Below are 13,911 nucleotides of genomic sequence, written 5' to 3' on the forward strand. Positions count from 1 at the left end.
TTGAAGTTGAACACCAATCTTCTAAAGATCCAAAGTGTTTTGGGAATGGGTAGAACTTGAATGAAAACAATTGCTTTTGATTGGGCAACTTCATTTCAGACATTTGACCAAACTTACAACTTATCGATTGTATTCATTATCACAGCCAGCAGTCTTACTTGGGATAAGTGGTTCTACAAGGTCAATGAAATAGCAAAGGACAACTTCAGAGGGTAGGTCACAATTCAACCTATGCAACTTTATTATACCGCTCCCATCTTCTGTCAAGATGGCAGAGCGGTCACAGGCACCAGACTCAAGCATTGCTTCCATTCCAGTATGGGGATTCTGGTCTCCAGTAGGAGGTGTGGGTTCAAATCCCACTCTTGACACATTCATTAACTAGTAACAAAGGTTTATGATTAATTTTATCTCAAGAAAAAAGATCTCTGGATGCTATCAAGAGCAATTTATTCATAGAGGGGTGGGTGTATCTTTGGTGTCCAGATCTGCAGAAAGACATATGTTGGTCTTTTTCTAAATTTTTTAGAAAAGTGCTTTTCTGTTAACAATGTTGTTATCTAAAATAAAAAAAAAACTTAAAAATAACTTTTGTGCCACTCATTTGAAGATTTGTGCGCTTATGTGACAAACTTTTTTACAGTGTCATCAACCAATGAATGAATGAATCTATCTATCTATCTATCTATCTATCTATCTATCTATCTATCTATCTATCTATCTATCTATCTATCTATCTATCTATCTATCTATCTGACTATTTTACTCTGTTTCTGTCTGAAATCATTTTGTAGCCTGACTAGCTCAGCCGGTAGAGCATGAGACTTTTAATCTCAGGGTCATGGGTTCAAGTCCCATGTTAGGCATAGATTCTAAAGGCATATCTGTCTATTCATGTGTAATCTTTCTACTAGTTCTTTTGTGAGAAGAATTGCAGGTGCTTGCATAAGAATTTGGGACTTTATTTGAGTTTTTCTTAGTGTTGTCTGAGCTTAAAACTTCCCCCAATCTATGGCAACAATTTCTGATTTTCAAGCAAACGCATTTTGATTCAGGGTAAACTGGTGACACTGCATGAAAACATACTCTGTCAAAGGCCTAAGCACCCAACGTGGGGCTCGAACCCACGACCCTGAGATTAAGAGTCTCATGCTCTACCGACTGAGCTAGTCGGGCATTTGACAATCTTGACAAGTTTGACAACGTGAGGTGACACTGTTTTGCCATACAGGGTTTGTTGCCCTGGTCCTTCAGATACAACAAATTACTGTAACTCAGTAACAATAAAAGAGCTTATGAAGTTGAACACCAATCTTCTAAAGATCCAAAGTGTTTTGGGAATGGGTAGAACTTGAATGAAAACAATTGCTTTTGATTGGGCAACTTCATTTCAGACATTTGACCAAACTTACAACTTATCGATTGTATTCATTATCACAGCCAGCAGTCTTACTTGGGATAAGTGGTTCTACAAGGTCAATGAAATAGCAAAGGACAACTTCAGAGGGTAGGTCACAATTCAACCTCTGCAACTTTATTATACCACTCCAATCTTCAGTCAAGATGGCTGAGCGGTCAAAGGCGCCAGACTCAAGCATTGCTTCCATTCCAATATGGGGATTCTCGTCTCCAGTAGGAGATGTGGGTTCAAATCCCACTCTTGACACATTCATTAACTAGAAACAATGGTTTATGATTAATTTTATCTCAAGAATAAAGATCTCTGGACGCTATCAAGAGCAATTTATTCAAAGATGGGTGGGTGTATCTTTGGTGTACAGATCTGCAGAAAGACATATGTTGGTCTTTTTCTAAATTTTTTAGAAAAGTGCTTTTCTGTTAACAATGTTGTTATCTAAAATAAAAAAACTTAAAAATAACTACTGTGCCACTCATTTGAAGATTTGTGCGCTTATGTGACAAACTTTTTTACAGTGTCATCAACCAATGAATGAATGAATGAAATAATCTATCTATCTATCTATCTATCTATCTATCATCTATCTATCTATCTATCTATCTATCTATCTATCTATCTATCTATCTATCTATCTATCTATCTATCTATCTATCTATCTATCTATCTATCTATCTATCTGTCTATCTATCTATCATTTATCTATCTATCTGACTATTTTACTCCGTTTCTGTCTGTAATCATTTTGTAGCACAACTAGCTCAGCCGGTAGAGCATGAGACTTTTAATCTCAGGGTCATGGGTTCAGGTAACATGTTAGGAATAGATTCTACAGGCAACATCTGTCTATTCATGTGTAATCTTTCTACTACTTCTTTTGTGACAAGAATTGCAGGTGCTGGCATAAGAATTTGGGACTTTATTTGAGTTTTTTCTTAGTGTTGTCTGAGCTTAAAACTTCCCCCATCTATGGCAACAATTTCTGTTTTTCAAGCAAACGCATTTTGATTCAGGGTAAACTGGTGACACTGCATGAAAACATACTCTGTCAAAGGACTAAGCGCCCAACGTGGGGCTCGAACCCGCGACCCTGGGATTAAGAGTCTCATGCTATACCGACTGAGCTAGTCAGGCATTTGACAATCTCAACAAGTTTGACAACGTGAGGTGACACTGTTTTTTCATACAGGGTTTGTTGCCCTGGTCCTTCAGATACAACAAATTACTGTAACTCAGTAACAATAAAAGAGCGTTTGAAGTTGAACACCAATCTTCTAAAGATCCAAAGTGTTTTGGGAATGGGTAGAACTTGAATGAAAACAATTGCTTTTGATTGGGCAACTTCATTTCAGACATTTGACCAAACTTACAACTTATCGATTGTATTCATTATCACAGCCAGCAGTCTTACTTGGGATAAGTGGTTCTACAAGGTCAATGAAATAGCAAAGGACAACTTCAGAGGGTAGGTCACAATTCAACCTATGCAACTTTATTATACCGCTCCCATCTTCTGTCAAGATGGCAGAGCGGTCACAGGCACCAGACTCAAGCATTGCTTCCATTCCAGTATGGGGATTCTGGTCTCCAGTAGGAGGTGTGGGTTCAAATCCCACTCTTGACACATTCATTAACTAGTAACAAAGGTTTATGATTAATTTTATCTCAAGAAAAAAGATCTCTGGATGCTATCAAGAGCAATTTATTCATAGAGGGGTGGGTGTATCTTTGGTGTCCAGATCTGCAGAAAGACATATGTTGGTCTTTTTCTAAATTTTTTAGAAAAGTGCTTTTCTGTTAACAATGTTGTTATCTAAAATAAAAAAAAAACTTAAAAATAACTTTTGTGCCACTCATTTGAAGATTTGTGCGCTTATGTGACAAACTTTTTTACAGTGTCATCAACCAATGAATGAATGAATCTATCTATCTATCTATCTATCTATCTATCTATCTATCTATCTATCTATCTGACTATTTTACTCTGTTTCTGTCTGTTATCTTATTGTAGCCTGACTAGCTCAGCCGGTAGAGCATGAGAATTTTAATCTCAGGGTCATGGGTTCAAGTCCCATGTTAGGCGTAGATTCTAAAGGCAACATCTGTTTATTCATGTGTGATCTTTCTACTAGTTCTTTTGTGAGAAGAATTGCAGGTGCTGGCATAAGAATTTGGGACTTTATTTGCATTTTTTCTTAGTGTTGTCTGAGCTTAAAACTTCCCCCAATCAATGGCAACAATTTCTGTTTTTCAAGCAAACACATTTTGATTCAGGGTAAACTGGTGACACTGCATGAAAACATACTCTGTCAAAAGCCTAAGCGCCCAACGTGGGGCTTTAACCCACGACCCTGAGATTAAGAGTCTCATGCTCTACCGACTGAGCTAGTCGGGCATTTGACAATCTTGACAAGTTTGACAACGTGAGGTGACACTGTTTTGCCATACAGGGTTTGTTGCCCTGGTCCTTCAGATACAACAAATTACTGTAACTCAGTAACAATAAAAGAGCTTTTGAAGTTGAACACCAATCTTCTAAAGATCCAAAGTGTTTTGGGAATGGGTAGAACTTGAATGAAAACAATTGCTTTTGATTGGGCAACTTCATTTCAGACATTTGACCAAACTTACAACTTATCGATTGTATTCATTATCACAGACAGCAGTCTTACTTGGGATAAGTGGTTCTACAAGGTCAATGAAATAGCAAAGGACAACTTCAGAGGGTAGGTCACAATTCAACCTCTGCAACTTTATTATACCACTCCAATCTTCAGTCAAGATGGCCGAGCGGTCTAAGAAGCCAGACTCAAGCATTGCTTCCATTCCAATATGGGGATTCTGGTCTCCAGTAGGAGGCGTGGGTTCAAATCCCATTCTTGGCACATTCATTAACTAGAAACAAAGGTTTATGATTAATTTTATCTCAAGAATCAAGATCTTTGGATGCTATCAAGAGCAATTTATTCAAAGATGGGTGGGTGTATCTTTGGTGTACAGAACTGCAGAAAGACATATGTTGGTCTTTTTCTAAATTTTTTAGAAAAGTGTTTTTCTGTTAACAATGTTGTTATCTAAAATAAAAAAACTTAAAAATAACTTTTGTGCCACTCATTTGAAGATTTGTGCGCTTATGTGACAAACTTTTTTACAGTGTCATCCACCAATGAATGAATGAATGAAAGAATCTATTTATCTATCTATCTATCTATCTATCTATCTATCTATCTATCTATCTATCTATCTATCTATCTATCTATCTATCTATCTATCTATCTATCTATCTATCTATCTGACTATTTTACTCTGTTTCTGTCTGTGATCATTTTGTAGCCTGACTAGCTCAGCCGGTAGAGCATGAGACTTTTAATCTCAGGGTCATGGGTTCAAGTCCCATGTTAGGCATAGATTCTAAAGGCAACATCTGTTTATTCATGTGTAATCTTTCTACTAGTTCTTTTGTGAGAAGAATTGCAGGTGCTGGCATAAGAATTTGGGACTTTATTTGCATTTTTTCTTAGTGTTGTCTGAGCTTAAAACTTCCCCCAATCGATGGCAACAATTTCTGTTTTTCAAGCAAACGCATTTTGATTCAGGGTAAACTGGTGACACTGCATGAAAACATACTCTGTCAAAGGCCTGAGCGCCCAACGTGGGGCTCGAACCCACGATCCTGAGATTAAGAGTCTCATGCTCTACCGACTGAGCTAGTCAGGCATTTGACATTCTTGACAAGTTTGACAACGTGAGGTGACACTGTTTTGCCATACAGGGTCTAGAGCCCTGCGCGGGACTGTTTTTTTCATCCCGCTCCTGCCCGCTCCCGCTGAATTTCTGACCATTACCGCCCGCAACCGCAATGTGTGTGTTACACTCCCGCCCGCACCCGCAGTGTGCATGTCCACTCCCGCCCACAACCGCAACGTGTATGTTACACTCCCGCCTGCACCCGCAGTGTGCATGTCCACTCCTGTCCGCAACCGCAAAGCCTGGAGAAATTATTACCTCACAATAAAAGAGATGTATTGAGTTTGTGTCCTCTCTGGTTCTGGAGAAAACATGTCATTTTATTGGATACGGAAACCACATGAATCCTTGTTTCATTTCTCAGGCCTGCACGTCTTGGTCAGGATTAACCATTTAACGCCGATGCGTCACCAGGATCACCGGTGACACCTCGGCGCATGCGATTTCAAATAACTCCTCACTACTTAAATTATAAAATTCTTAAAAAAAATAATAATAAAGGAGCTACTGTGTGGTGCTTAAAGGAAAATCAAGGCCGTTTCATATTCTATTCTCCTCTGTAATCACGCATTGATCGAGGCCTCTTTTCTAAGAGACCTGAATGAGAAATATTGACACAATCGGCATATAGACAACACAGCGCAGTGACTTTTAATAACTTCGTTCTTATACATGTGTATAAAAAATTAACACAATCACATTGTACATAAAATAGACCGCTTTGCAAAACAAGTACTGTATAAACATGAAAAACAGCAGATTTAAAGTTTTTTGCCATATGTTGCAGGTGTTCTGTTTGAAAAAATAAAATAAAATAAAAACTTTCAAACTTAGGCATGCCGCACAGTAACACAGGCACCTAATTAACAAATAGCAACAGATTGAGTGGCTCAAATAACAATAATAGATAACAAAGATAACTTATAAAAACCAAAAAATTAAATTTACTGATTAATCACTTGGTTGGAATATTGCTGTGAAGGAAGAGAATGTGGCTGACCGACTGCGGTCCCAATCCTGTGCTTCTCTCTTCCAAGATGCGCCCACAGACACTGAATGCGCGCTCTGAAGGCGCACTGGAAGCAGGGATACTGAAAATGAAACGCGCCAGCTTTGAGAGCGCTTGGAAGCGCTCTTTGTTGAACTTCCACCATTGAAGCACGTTGTTTGGGTCTGGGTTGTCAGAGAGCCGGCAGGTGAGATATTCAGAAATTTCATCAACGACCGACTTTGGCGCTGATGCAAATGACGCGTCATCTTCCCAGTCTGCGAATCGTTCTGTGCTTTGCTTTTTGGCTGGTGGTGGCTCATCCTCTGCTGTGGCTGGGACCAGGTCAAACTGCATCTTCTGAATAATATCCTTTGCGCCCTTAAAAAAGGATTTTATTCATATATTAATTAATATTTATTTAAAAAATGGCTCGTGTCATTCATTTAGCTATTATGCCTCTCATTCATTCTTATTTCTCCTTCTATTTTTAAAATTCATTTTAAATATAATTTTAATTATAACTGCATTGCATGCCATTTTCTGTTTTTATAAAAAGCTAGGCAGCATACCTTTAATTACATCTTCTCTTGCGTCTGAGGGCAGCATCCGTAGCAGTCGCATTTTAGGAGTCAGCAGTGTTGCAATCCTGTACATCATGTGGAGAGGGGATGCAGATGTGTCACTGGTGCCCATAAGTTCTTCCAGACGTGAGGCACACACACTGGCGACTTTAGAGAGCAAGGGCTCGTGGGATGCAGCTTGGCAGTGTTCAATGAGTCTCACAGACCACGGCAGTGGAAGTGATGCGCTGGGAGTGGAGTTGTCGGATTCTAGGTCATTAGTAGCATCCTTAAATAACTTAAGAAATGCAACTACTGTTTTCAGAGTGTTTCCATTGATCTGCACAATTCTTTCATATTGGTTATTACTCAGCAGTAATGTGGAGATTTCCTCATGCTGTTGAAGTATGGAATCCAACATGTCATAATTTGAATTCCATCGGGTCTCGACTGACTGCTTGAGATATTTTTTCAAGTTGTTTTGCAGACCTGAATGTTTTAAATATTTCACCAGTTTTTTTGCATTGGTCAACAGTTCAGACAGCTCAGCAGTTTCATCCAACACACCTGGTGAAAATGCACTAGACAGAGTGACGTTCAGGATGTGTGCGTTGCAGTTCAGCCTTGTGTATCCACGCAGGGCAGCAACTATGTTGGCTCCACGGTCGGTGACAAACACAACACGGCCAGACAGGAGTGTCGCATCTATTCCAAACTCACGGAGTTTCTGGAAGAGCAGGTTCCTGATATTCTCCCCTGTTTTTGACACACCGCTCTCGAACGGAGCAGCAAATAACACCCTGGAAACTAGGTTGAAGTCGTTGTTTGCATAATGGATGGTGCCGGATATAAATGACGTTTTATGATAATCCTCCGTCCAGATATCTGTTGTGATGGCGCATCCGTACGTTTCAATGATGGGCCTTATCTCCGCTGCGACTGACGCCTGCAGCGCTGTTGCTCGCCCCTCGACATGTCTGGATACAGTGGTTGGATGAGGCAAAATATCTTTTACATCAAATTTGCCATATTTAGCTAGCCTAGTGAACTAGACCAAATTCTTGCTTTGCAAAGAATGGTCTAGGCATGCTCCATTGGAACCTCAGCAGCTCCTACCAGGACTCTGGCTGGCCAATCACAACTCTCTAGAGGGGTTTCAAACACATAAAGAGCTGTGATTGGTCCATAATGGTGGGCCAATCATAGTGCTCTATCTGCTTAGTGAACAAATCACAGAGCTTTGTCCGCATGGTGGGCCAATCAGGGCACTCTGTATGCCTGGTGGGTGGGATGATGCAACAGAGTGAAACAAGAGTATGTCACATTCATTGTCCAGTGGAATGCGGAGATCATTTGACAGACAACGGTAGAACCCGCCCCACAACCGAGAGCCGTCAATGAAGCGTGGCCAGACTAAATAATACATTTATTTAGTCTGCCTTGCCAGGCTAATATTTAGCGGCAACATTAACAAAATGTTGCGCTATGTCAACAAAGCCTTTCCCGGCAACAAAATCATACGGCCGTATGTCTGCGCAGCACACTTCCACACATTTCTCAGCAGTTTCTTGTTTAATTTGTGCAGGGAGAAGTGGTTTATCCTTGAAAAGCAGCATACTTTGACCGGGGAGAACAGAGCAGGAGTGCCGCCTCAACCCAGAGGTGCCGGATTTGTGTCCGTTGTAGACGAGTATTTTCGCGCATTTGTCGCAACTGACAAAGTCCAATTCGTTTCCAGCTTTGTCACAAACAATTGAGAAACTCCTCCAAATGTCTGACTTGCCTTGCTTGATTTTCGTGTCATAAAGACCTTGTTTTAGCTTCCTTTCAACGTCAGTTGCCGACTTCATCATGCTTATCCCGATCCCGCACTGTTTTTTTTAACCGACCGTTCCCGCCCGCAGCAAAATTCAAACCGCCCGCTCCCGCGAGATTTGTGTTGGGTCCCGCGGGACCCGGCGGGACCCAATCCCAATGCAGCCCTCTACCCTGGTCCTTCAGATACAACAAATTACTGTAACTCAGTAACAATAAAAGAGCTTTTGAAGTTGAACACCAATCTTCTAAAGATCCAAAGTGTTTTGGGAATGGGTAGAACTTGAATGAAAACAATTGCTTTTGATTGGGCAACTTCATTTCAGACATTTGACCAAACTTACAACTTATCGATTGTATTCATTATCACAGCCAGCAGTCTTATTTGGGATAAGTGGTTCTACAAGGTCAATGAAATAGCAAAGGACAACTTCAGAGGGTAGGTCACAATTCAACCTCTGCAACTTTATTATACCACTCCAATCTTCAGTCAAGATGGCCGAGCGGTCAAAGAAGCCAGACTCAAGCTTTGGTTCCATTCCAATGTGGGGATTCTGGTCTCCAGTAGGAGGCGTGGGTTCAAATCCCACTCTTGGCACATTCATTAACTAGAAACAAAGGTGTATGATTAATTTTATCTCAAGAATAAAGATCTCTGGATGCTATCAAGAGCAATTTATTCAAAGATGGGTGGGTGTATCTTTGGTGTACAGATCTGCAGAAAGTCATATGTTGGTCTTTTTCTAAATTTTTTAGAAAAGTGCTATTCTGCTAACAATGTTGTTATCTAAAATAAAAAAACTTAAAAATAACTACTGTGCCACTCATTTGAAGATTTGTGCGCTTATGTGACAAACTTTTTTACAGTGTCATCAACCAATGAATGAATGAATGAAATAATCTATCTATCTATCTATCTATCAATCTATCTATCTATCTATCTATCTATCTATCTATCTATCTATCTATCTATCTATCTATCTATCTATCTATCTATCTATCTATCTATCTATCTATCTATCTATCATCATCTATCTATCTGACTATTTTACTCTGTTTCTGTCTGTAATCATTTTGTAGCCTGACTAGCTCAGCCGGTAGAGCATGAGACTTTTAATCTCAGGGTCATGGGTTCAAGTCCCATGTTAGGCATACATTCTAAAGGCAACATCTGTCTATTCATGTGTAATCTTTCTACTAGTTCTTTTGTGAGAAGAATTGCAGGTGCTGGCATAAGAATTTGGGACTTTATTTGAGTTTTTTCTTAGTGTTGTCTGAGCTTAAAACTTCCCCCAATCTATGGCAACAATTTCTGTTTTTCAAGCAAAAGCATTTTTATTCAGGGGAAACTGGTGACACTGCATGAAAACGTACTCTGTCAAATGCCTAAGCACCCAACGTGGGGCTCGAACCCACGACCCTGAGATTAAGAGTCTCATGCTCTACCGACTGAGCTAGTCGGGCATTTGACAATCTTGACAAGTTTGACAACGTGAGGTGACACTGTTTTGCCATACAGGGTTTGTTGCCCTGGTCCTTCAGATACAACAAATTACTGTAACTCAGTAACAATAAAAGAGCTTTTGAAGTTGAACACCAATCTTCTAAAGATCCAAAGTGTTTTGGGAATGGGTAGAACTTGAATGAAAACAATTGCTTTTGATTGGGCAACTTCATTTCAGACATTTGACCAAACTTACAACTTATCGATTGTATTCATTATCACAGCCAGCAGTCTTACTTGGGATAAGTGGTTCTACAAAGTCAATGGAATAGCAAAGGACAACTTCAGAGGGTAGGTCACAATTCAACCTCTGCAACTTTATTATACAACCCCAATCTTCAGTCAAGATGGCCGAGCGGTCAAAGGCGCCAGGCTCAAGCATTGCTTCCATTCCAATATGGGGATTCTGGTCTCCATTAGGAGGCGTGGGTTCAAAACACACTCTTGACACATTAATTAACTAGAAACAAAGGTCTATGATTAATTTTATCTCAAGAATAAAGATCTCTGGACGCTATCAACAGCAATTTATTCAAAGATGGGTGGGTGTATCTTTGGTGTGCAGATCTGCAGAAAGACATATGTTGGTCTTTTTTCAATTTTTTTAGAAAAGTGCTTTTCTGTTAACAATGTTGTTATCTAACATAAAAAAACTTAAAAATAACTACTGTGCCACTGATTTGAAGATTTGTGCGCTTATGTGACAAACTTTTTTACAGTGTCATCAACCAATGAATGAATGAATGAAAGAATCTATCTATCTATCTATCTATCTATCTATCTATCTATCTATCTATCTATCTATCTATCTATCTATCTATCTATCTATCTATCTATCTATCTATCTATCTATATATCTATCTATCTGACTATTTTTCTCTGTTTCTGTCTGTAATCATTTTGTAGCCTGACTAGCTCAGCCGGTAGAGCATGAGACTTTTAATCTCAGGGTCATGGGTTCAAGTCCCTTGTTAGGCACTGATTCTACAGGCAACATCTGTCTATTCATGTGTAATCTTTCTACTAGTTCTTTTGTGAGAAGAATTGCAGGTGCTGGCATAAGAATTTGGGTTTTTATTTGAGTTTTTTCTTAGTGTTGTCTGAGCTTAAAACATCCCCCAATCTATGGCAACAATTTCTGTTTTTCAAGCAAACACATTTTGATTCAGGGTAAACTGGTGACACTGCATGAAAAAATACTCTGTCAAAGGACTAGGCGCCCAATGTGGGGCTCAAACCCATGACCCTTAGATTAAGAGTTTCATGCTCTACTGACTGAGCTAGTCAGGCATTTGACAATCTTAACAAGTTTGACAACGTGAGGTGACACTGTTTTGCCATACAGGGTTTGTTGCCCTGGTCCTTCAGATACAACAAATTACTGAAACTCAGTAACAATAAAAGAGCTTTTGAAGTTGAACACCAATCTTCTAAAGATCCAAAGTGTTTTGGGAACGGGTAGAACTTGAATGAAAACAATTGCTTTTGATTGGGCAACTTCATTTCAGACATTTGACCAAACTTACAACTTATCGATTGTATTCATTATCACAGCCAGCAGTCTTACTTGGGATAAGTGGTTCTACAAGGTCAATGAAATAGGAAAGAACAACTTCAGAGGGTAGGTCACAATTCAACCTCTGCAACTTTATTATACCACTCTAATCTTCAGTCAAGATGGCCGAGCGGTCAAAGGCGCCAGACTCAAGCATTGCTTCCATTCCAATATGGGGATTCTGATCTCCAGTAGGAGGCGTGGGTTCAAATCCCACTCTTGACACATTCATTAACTAGTAATAAAGGATTATGATTAAATTTATCTCAAGAATAAAGATCTCTGGACGCTATCAGGAGCAATTTATTCAAAGATGGGTGCGTGTATCTTTGGTGTACAGATCTGCAGAAAGACATATGTTTGTCTTTTTCTAAATTTTTTAGAAAAGTGCTTTTCTGTTAACAATGTTGTTATCTAAAATAAAAAAAACTTAAAAATAACTACAGTGCCACTCATTTGAAGATTTGTGCGCTTATGTGACTAACTTTTTTACAGTGTCATCAACCAATGAATGAATGAAAGAAAGAATCTATCTATCTATCTATCTATCTATCTATCTATCTATCTATCTATCTATCTATCTGACTATTTTACTCTGTTTCTGTCTGTAATCATTTTGTAGCCTGACTAGCTCAGCCGGTAGAGCATGAGACTTTAAATCTCAGGGTCATGGGTTCAAGTCCCATGTTAGGCATAGATTCTAAAGGCAACATCTGTTCATTCATGTGTAATCTTTCAACTAGTTCTTTTGTGAGAAGAATTGCAGGTGCTGGCATAAGAATTTGGGACTTTATTTGCGTTTTTTCTTAGTGTTGTCTGAGCTTAAAACTTCCCCCAATCGATGGCAACAATTTCTGTTTTTCAAGCAAACGCATTTTGATTCAGGGTAAACTGGTGACACTGCATGAAAACATACTCTATCAAAGGCCTAAGCGCCCAATGTGGGGCTCGAACTCACGACCCTGAGATTAAGAGTCTCATGCTCTACCGACTGAGCTAGTCGGGCATTTGACAATCTTGACAAGTTTGACAACGTGAGCTGACACTTTTTTGCCATACAGGGTTTGTTGCCCTGGTCCTTCAGAAACAACAAATTACTGTAACTCAGTAACAATAAAAGAGCTTTTGAAGTTGAACACCAATCTTCTAAAGATCCAAAGTGTTTTGGGAATGGGTAGAACTTGAATGAAAACAATTGCTTTTGATTGGGCAACTTCATTTCAGACATTTGACCAAACTTACAACTTATCGATTGTATTCATTATCACAGCCAGCAGTCTTACTTGGGATAAGTGGTTCTACAAGGTCAATGAAATAGCAAAGGACAACTTCAGAGGGTAGGTCACAATTCAACCTCTGCAACTTTACAGGTGCTGGCCAGTAAATTAGAATATCATCAAAAGGTTGAAAATATTTCAGTAATTCCATTCAAAACGTGAAACTTGTACATTATATTCATGCAATGCACACAGACCAATGTATTTCCAATGTTCATTACATTTAAATTTGATATTCATAAGTGACAACTAATGAAAACTCCAAATTTGGTATCTCAAAAAATTAGAATATTCTGAAAAGGCTGAATATAGAAGACACCTGCTGCCACTCTAATCAGCTGATTTACTCAAAACACCTGCAAAGGCCTTTAAAAGGTCCCTCAATCTTGTTTTGAAGGCACCACAATCATGGGGAAGACTTCTGACTTAACAGCTGTCCAAAAGACAATCATTGACACCTTGCACAAGGAGGGAAAGACACAAAAGGTGATTGCTAAAGAAGCTGGCTGTTCGCAGAGCTCTGTGTCCAAGCACATTAACAGACAGGCGAAGGGACGGAAAAAATGTGGTAGAAAAAAGTGTACAAGCTCTAGGGATAACCGCACCCTGCAGAGAATTGTGACGACAAACCCATTCAAAAATGTGGGGGAGATCCACAAAGAGTGGACTGCAGCTGGAGTCAGCGCTTCAAGAACCACCACCAGGAGACTCATGAAAGACATGGGATTCAGGTGTCGCATTCCGTGTGTCAAGCCACTCTTGAACATGAAACAGCGCAAGAAGCGTCTCGCCTGGGCCAAGGACAAAAAGGACTGGACTGATGCTGAGTGGTCCAAAGTTATGTTTTCTGATGAAAGCAAGTTCTGCATTTCCTTTGGAAATCAAGGACCCAGAGTCTGGAGGAAGAGCGGAGAAGCACAGAATCCACGTTGCATGAGGTCCAGTGTAAAGTTTCCACCGTCAGTGATGGTGTGGGGTGCCATGTCATCTGCCGGTGTTGGCCCACTCTGTTTCCTGAGGTCCAGGGTCAATGCAGCCGTCTACC

The 13,911-nt window shown here is 39.7% G+C and overlaps 8 non-coding genes across 8 annotated transcripts; 4 read left to right on the plus strand and 4 right to left on the minus strand.

Moving 5' to 3' along the window:
• The first annotated feature begins 793 nt into the window (after window positions 1-793).
• trnak-uuu (transfer RNA lysine (anticodon UUU)) lies at window positions 794-866 on the plus strand. The gene has a single exon. It is a non-coding gene; the product is annotated as a tRNA-Lys (tRNA).
• Window positions 867-1,103: 237 nt separating this feature from the next.
• trnak-cuu (transfer RNA lysine (anticodon CUU)) lies at window positions 1,104-1,176 on the minus strand. The gene has a single exon. It is a non-coding gene; the product is annotated as a tRNA-Lys (tRNA).
• A 2,563-nt stretch (window positions 1,177-3,739) lies between these two features.
• On the minus strand, window positions 3,740-3,812 carry trnak-cuu (transfer RNA lysine (anticodon CUU)). Its single transcript has one exon. It is a non-coding gene; the product is annotated as a tRNA-Lys (tRNA).
• A 937-nt stretch (window positions 3,813-4,749) lies between these two features.
• On the plus strand, window positions 4,750-4,822 carry trnak-uuu (transfer RNA lysine (anticodon UUU)). The gene has a single exon. It is a non-coding gene; the product is annotated as a tRNA-Lys (tRNA).
• A 239-nt stretch (window positions 4,823-5,061) lies between these two features.
• Window positions 5,062-5,134, minus strand: trnak-cuu (transfer RNA lysine (anticodon CUU)). Its single transcript has one exon. It is a non-coding gene; the product is annotated as a tRNA-Lys (tRNA).
• A 4,475-nt stretch (window positions 5,135-9,609) lies between these two features.
• On the plus strand, window positions 9,610-9,682 carry trnak-uuu (transfer RNA lysine (anticodon UUU)). The gene has a single exon. It is a non-coding gene; the product is annotated as a tRNA-Lys (tRNA).
• Window positions 9,683-9,921: 239 nt separating this feature from the next.
• trnak-cuu (transfer RNA lysine (anticodon CUU)) lies at window positions 9,922-9,994 on the minus strand. The gene has a single exon. It is a non-coding gene; the product is annotated as a tRNA-Lys (tRNA).
• A 1,711-nt stretch (window positions 9,995-11,705) lies between these two features.
• trnal-caa (transfer RNA leucine (anticodon CAA)) lies at window positions 11,706-11,814 on the plus strand. The gene is made up of 2 exons: window positions 11,706-11,743; window positions 11,769-11,814. It is a non-coding gene; the product is annotated as a tRNA-Leu (tRNA).
• The last annotated feature ends 2,097 nt before the right edge of the window (window positions 11,815-13,911 follow it).

The sequence above is a fragment of the Nothobranchius furzeri genome, chromosome 7, assembly GCF_043380555.1.
Source record: "Nothobranchius furzeri strain GRZ-AD chromosome 7, NfurGRZ-RIMD1, whole genome shotgun sequence".
NCBI classification, from domain to species: domain Eukaryota; kingdom Metazoa; phylum Chordata; class Actinopteri; order Cyprinodontiformes; family Nothobranchiidae; genus Nothobranchius; species Nothobranchius furzeri.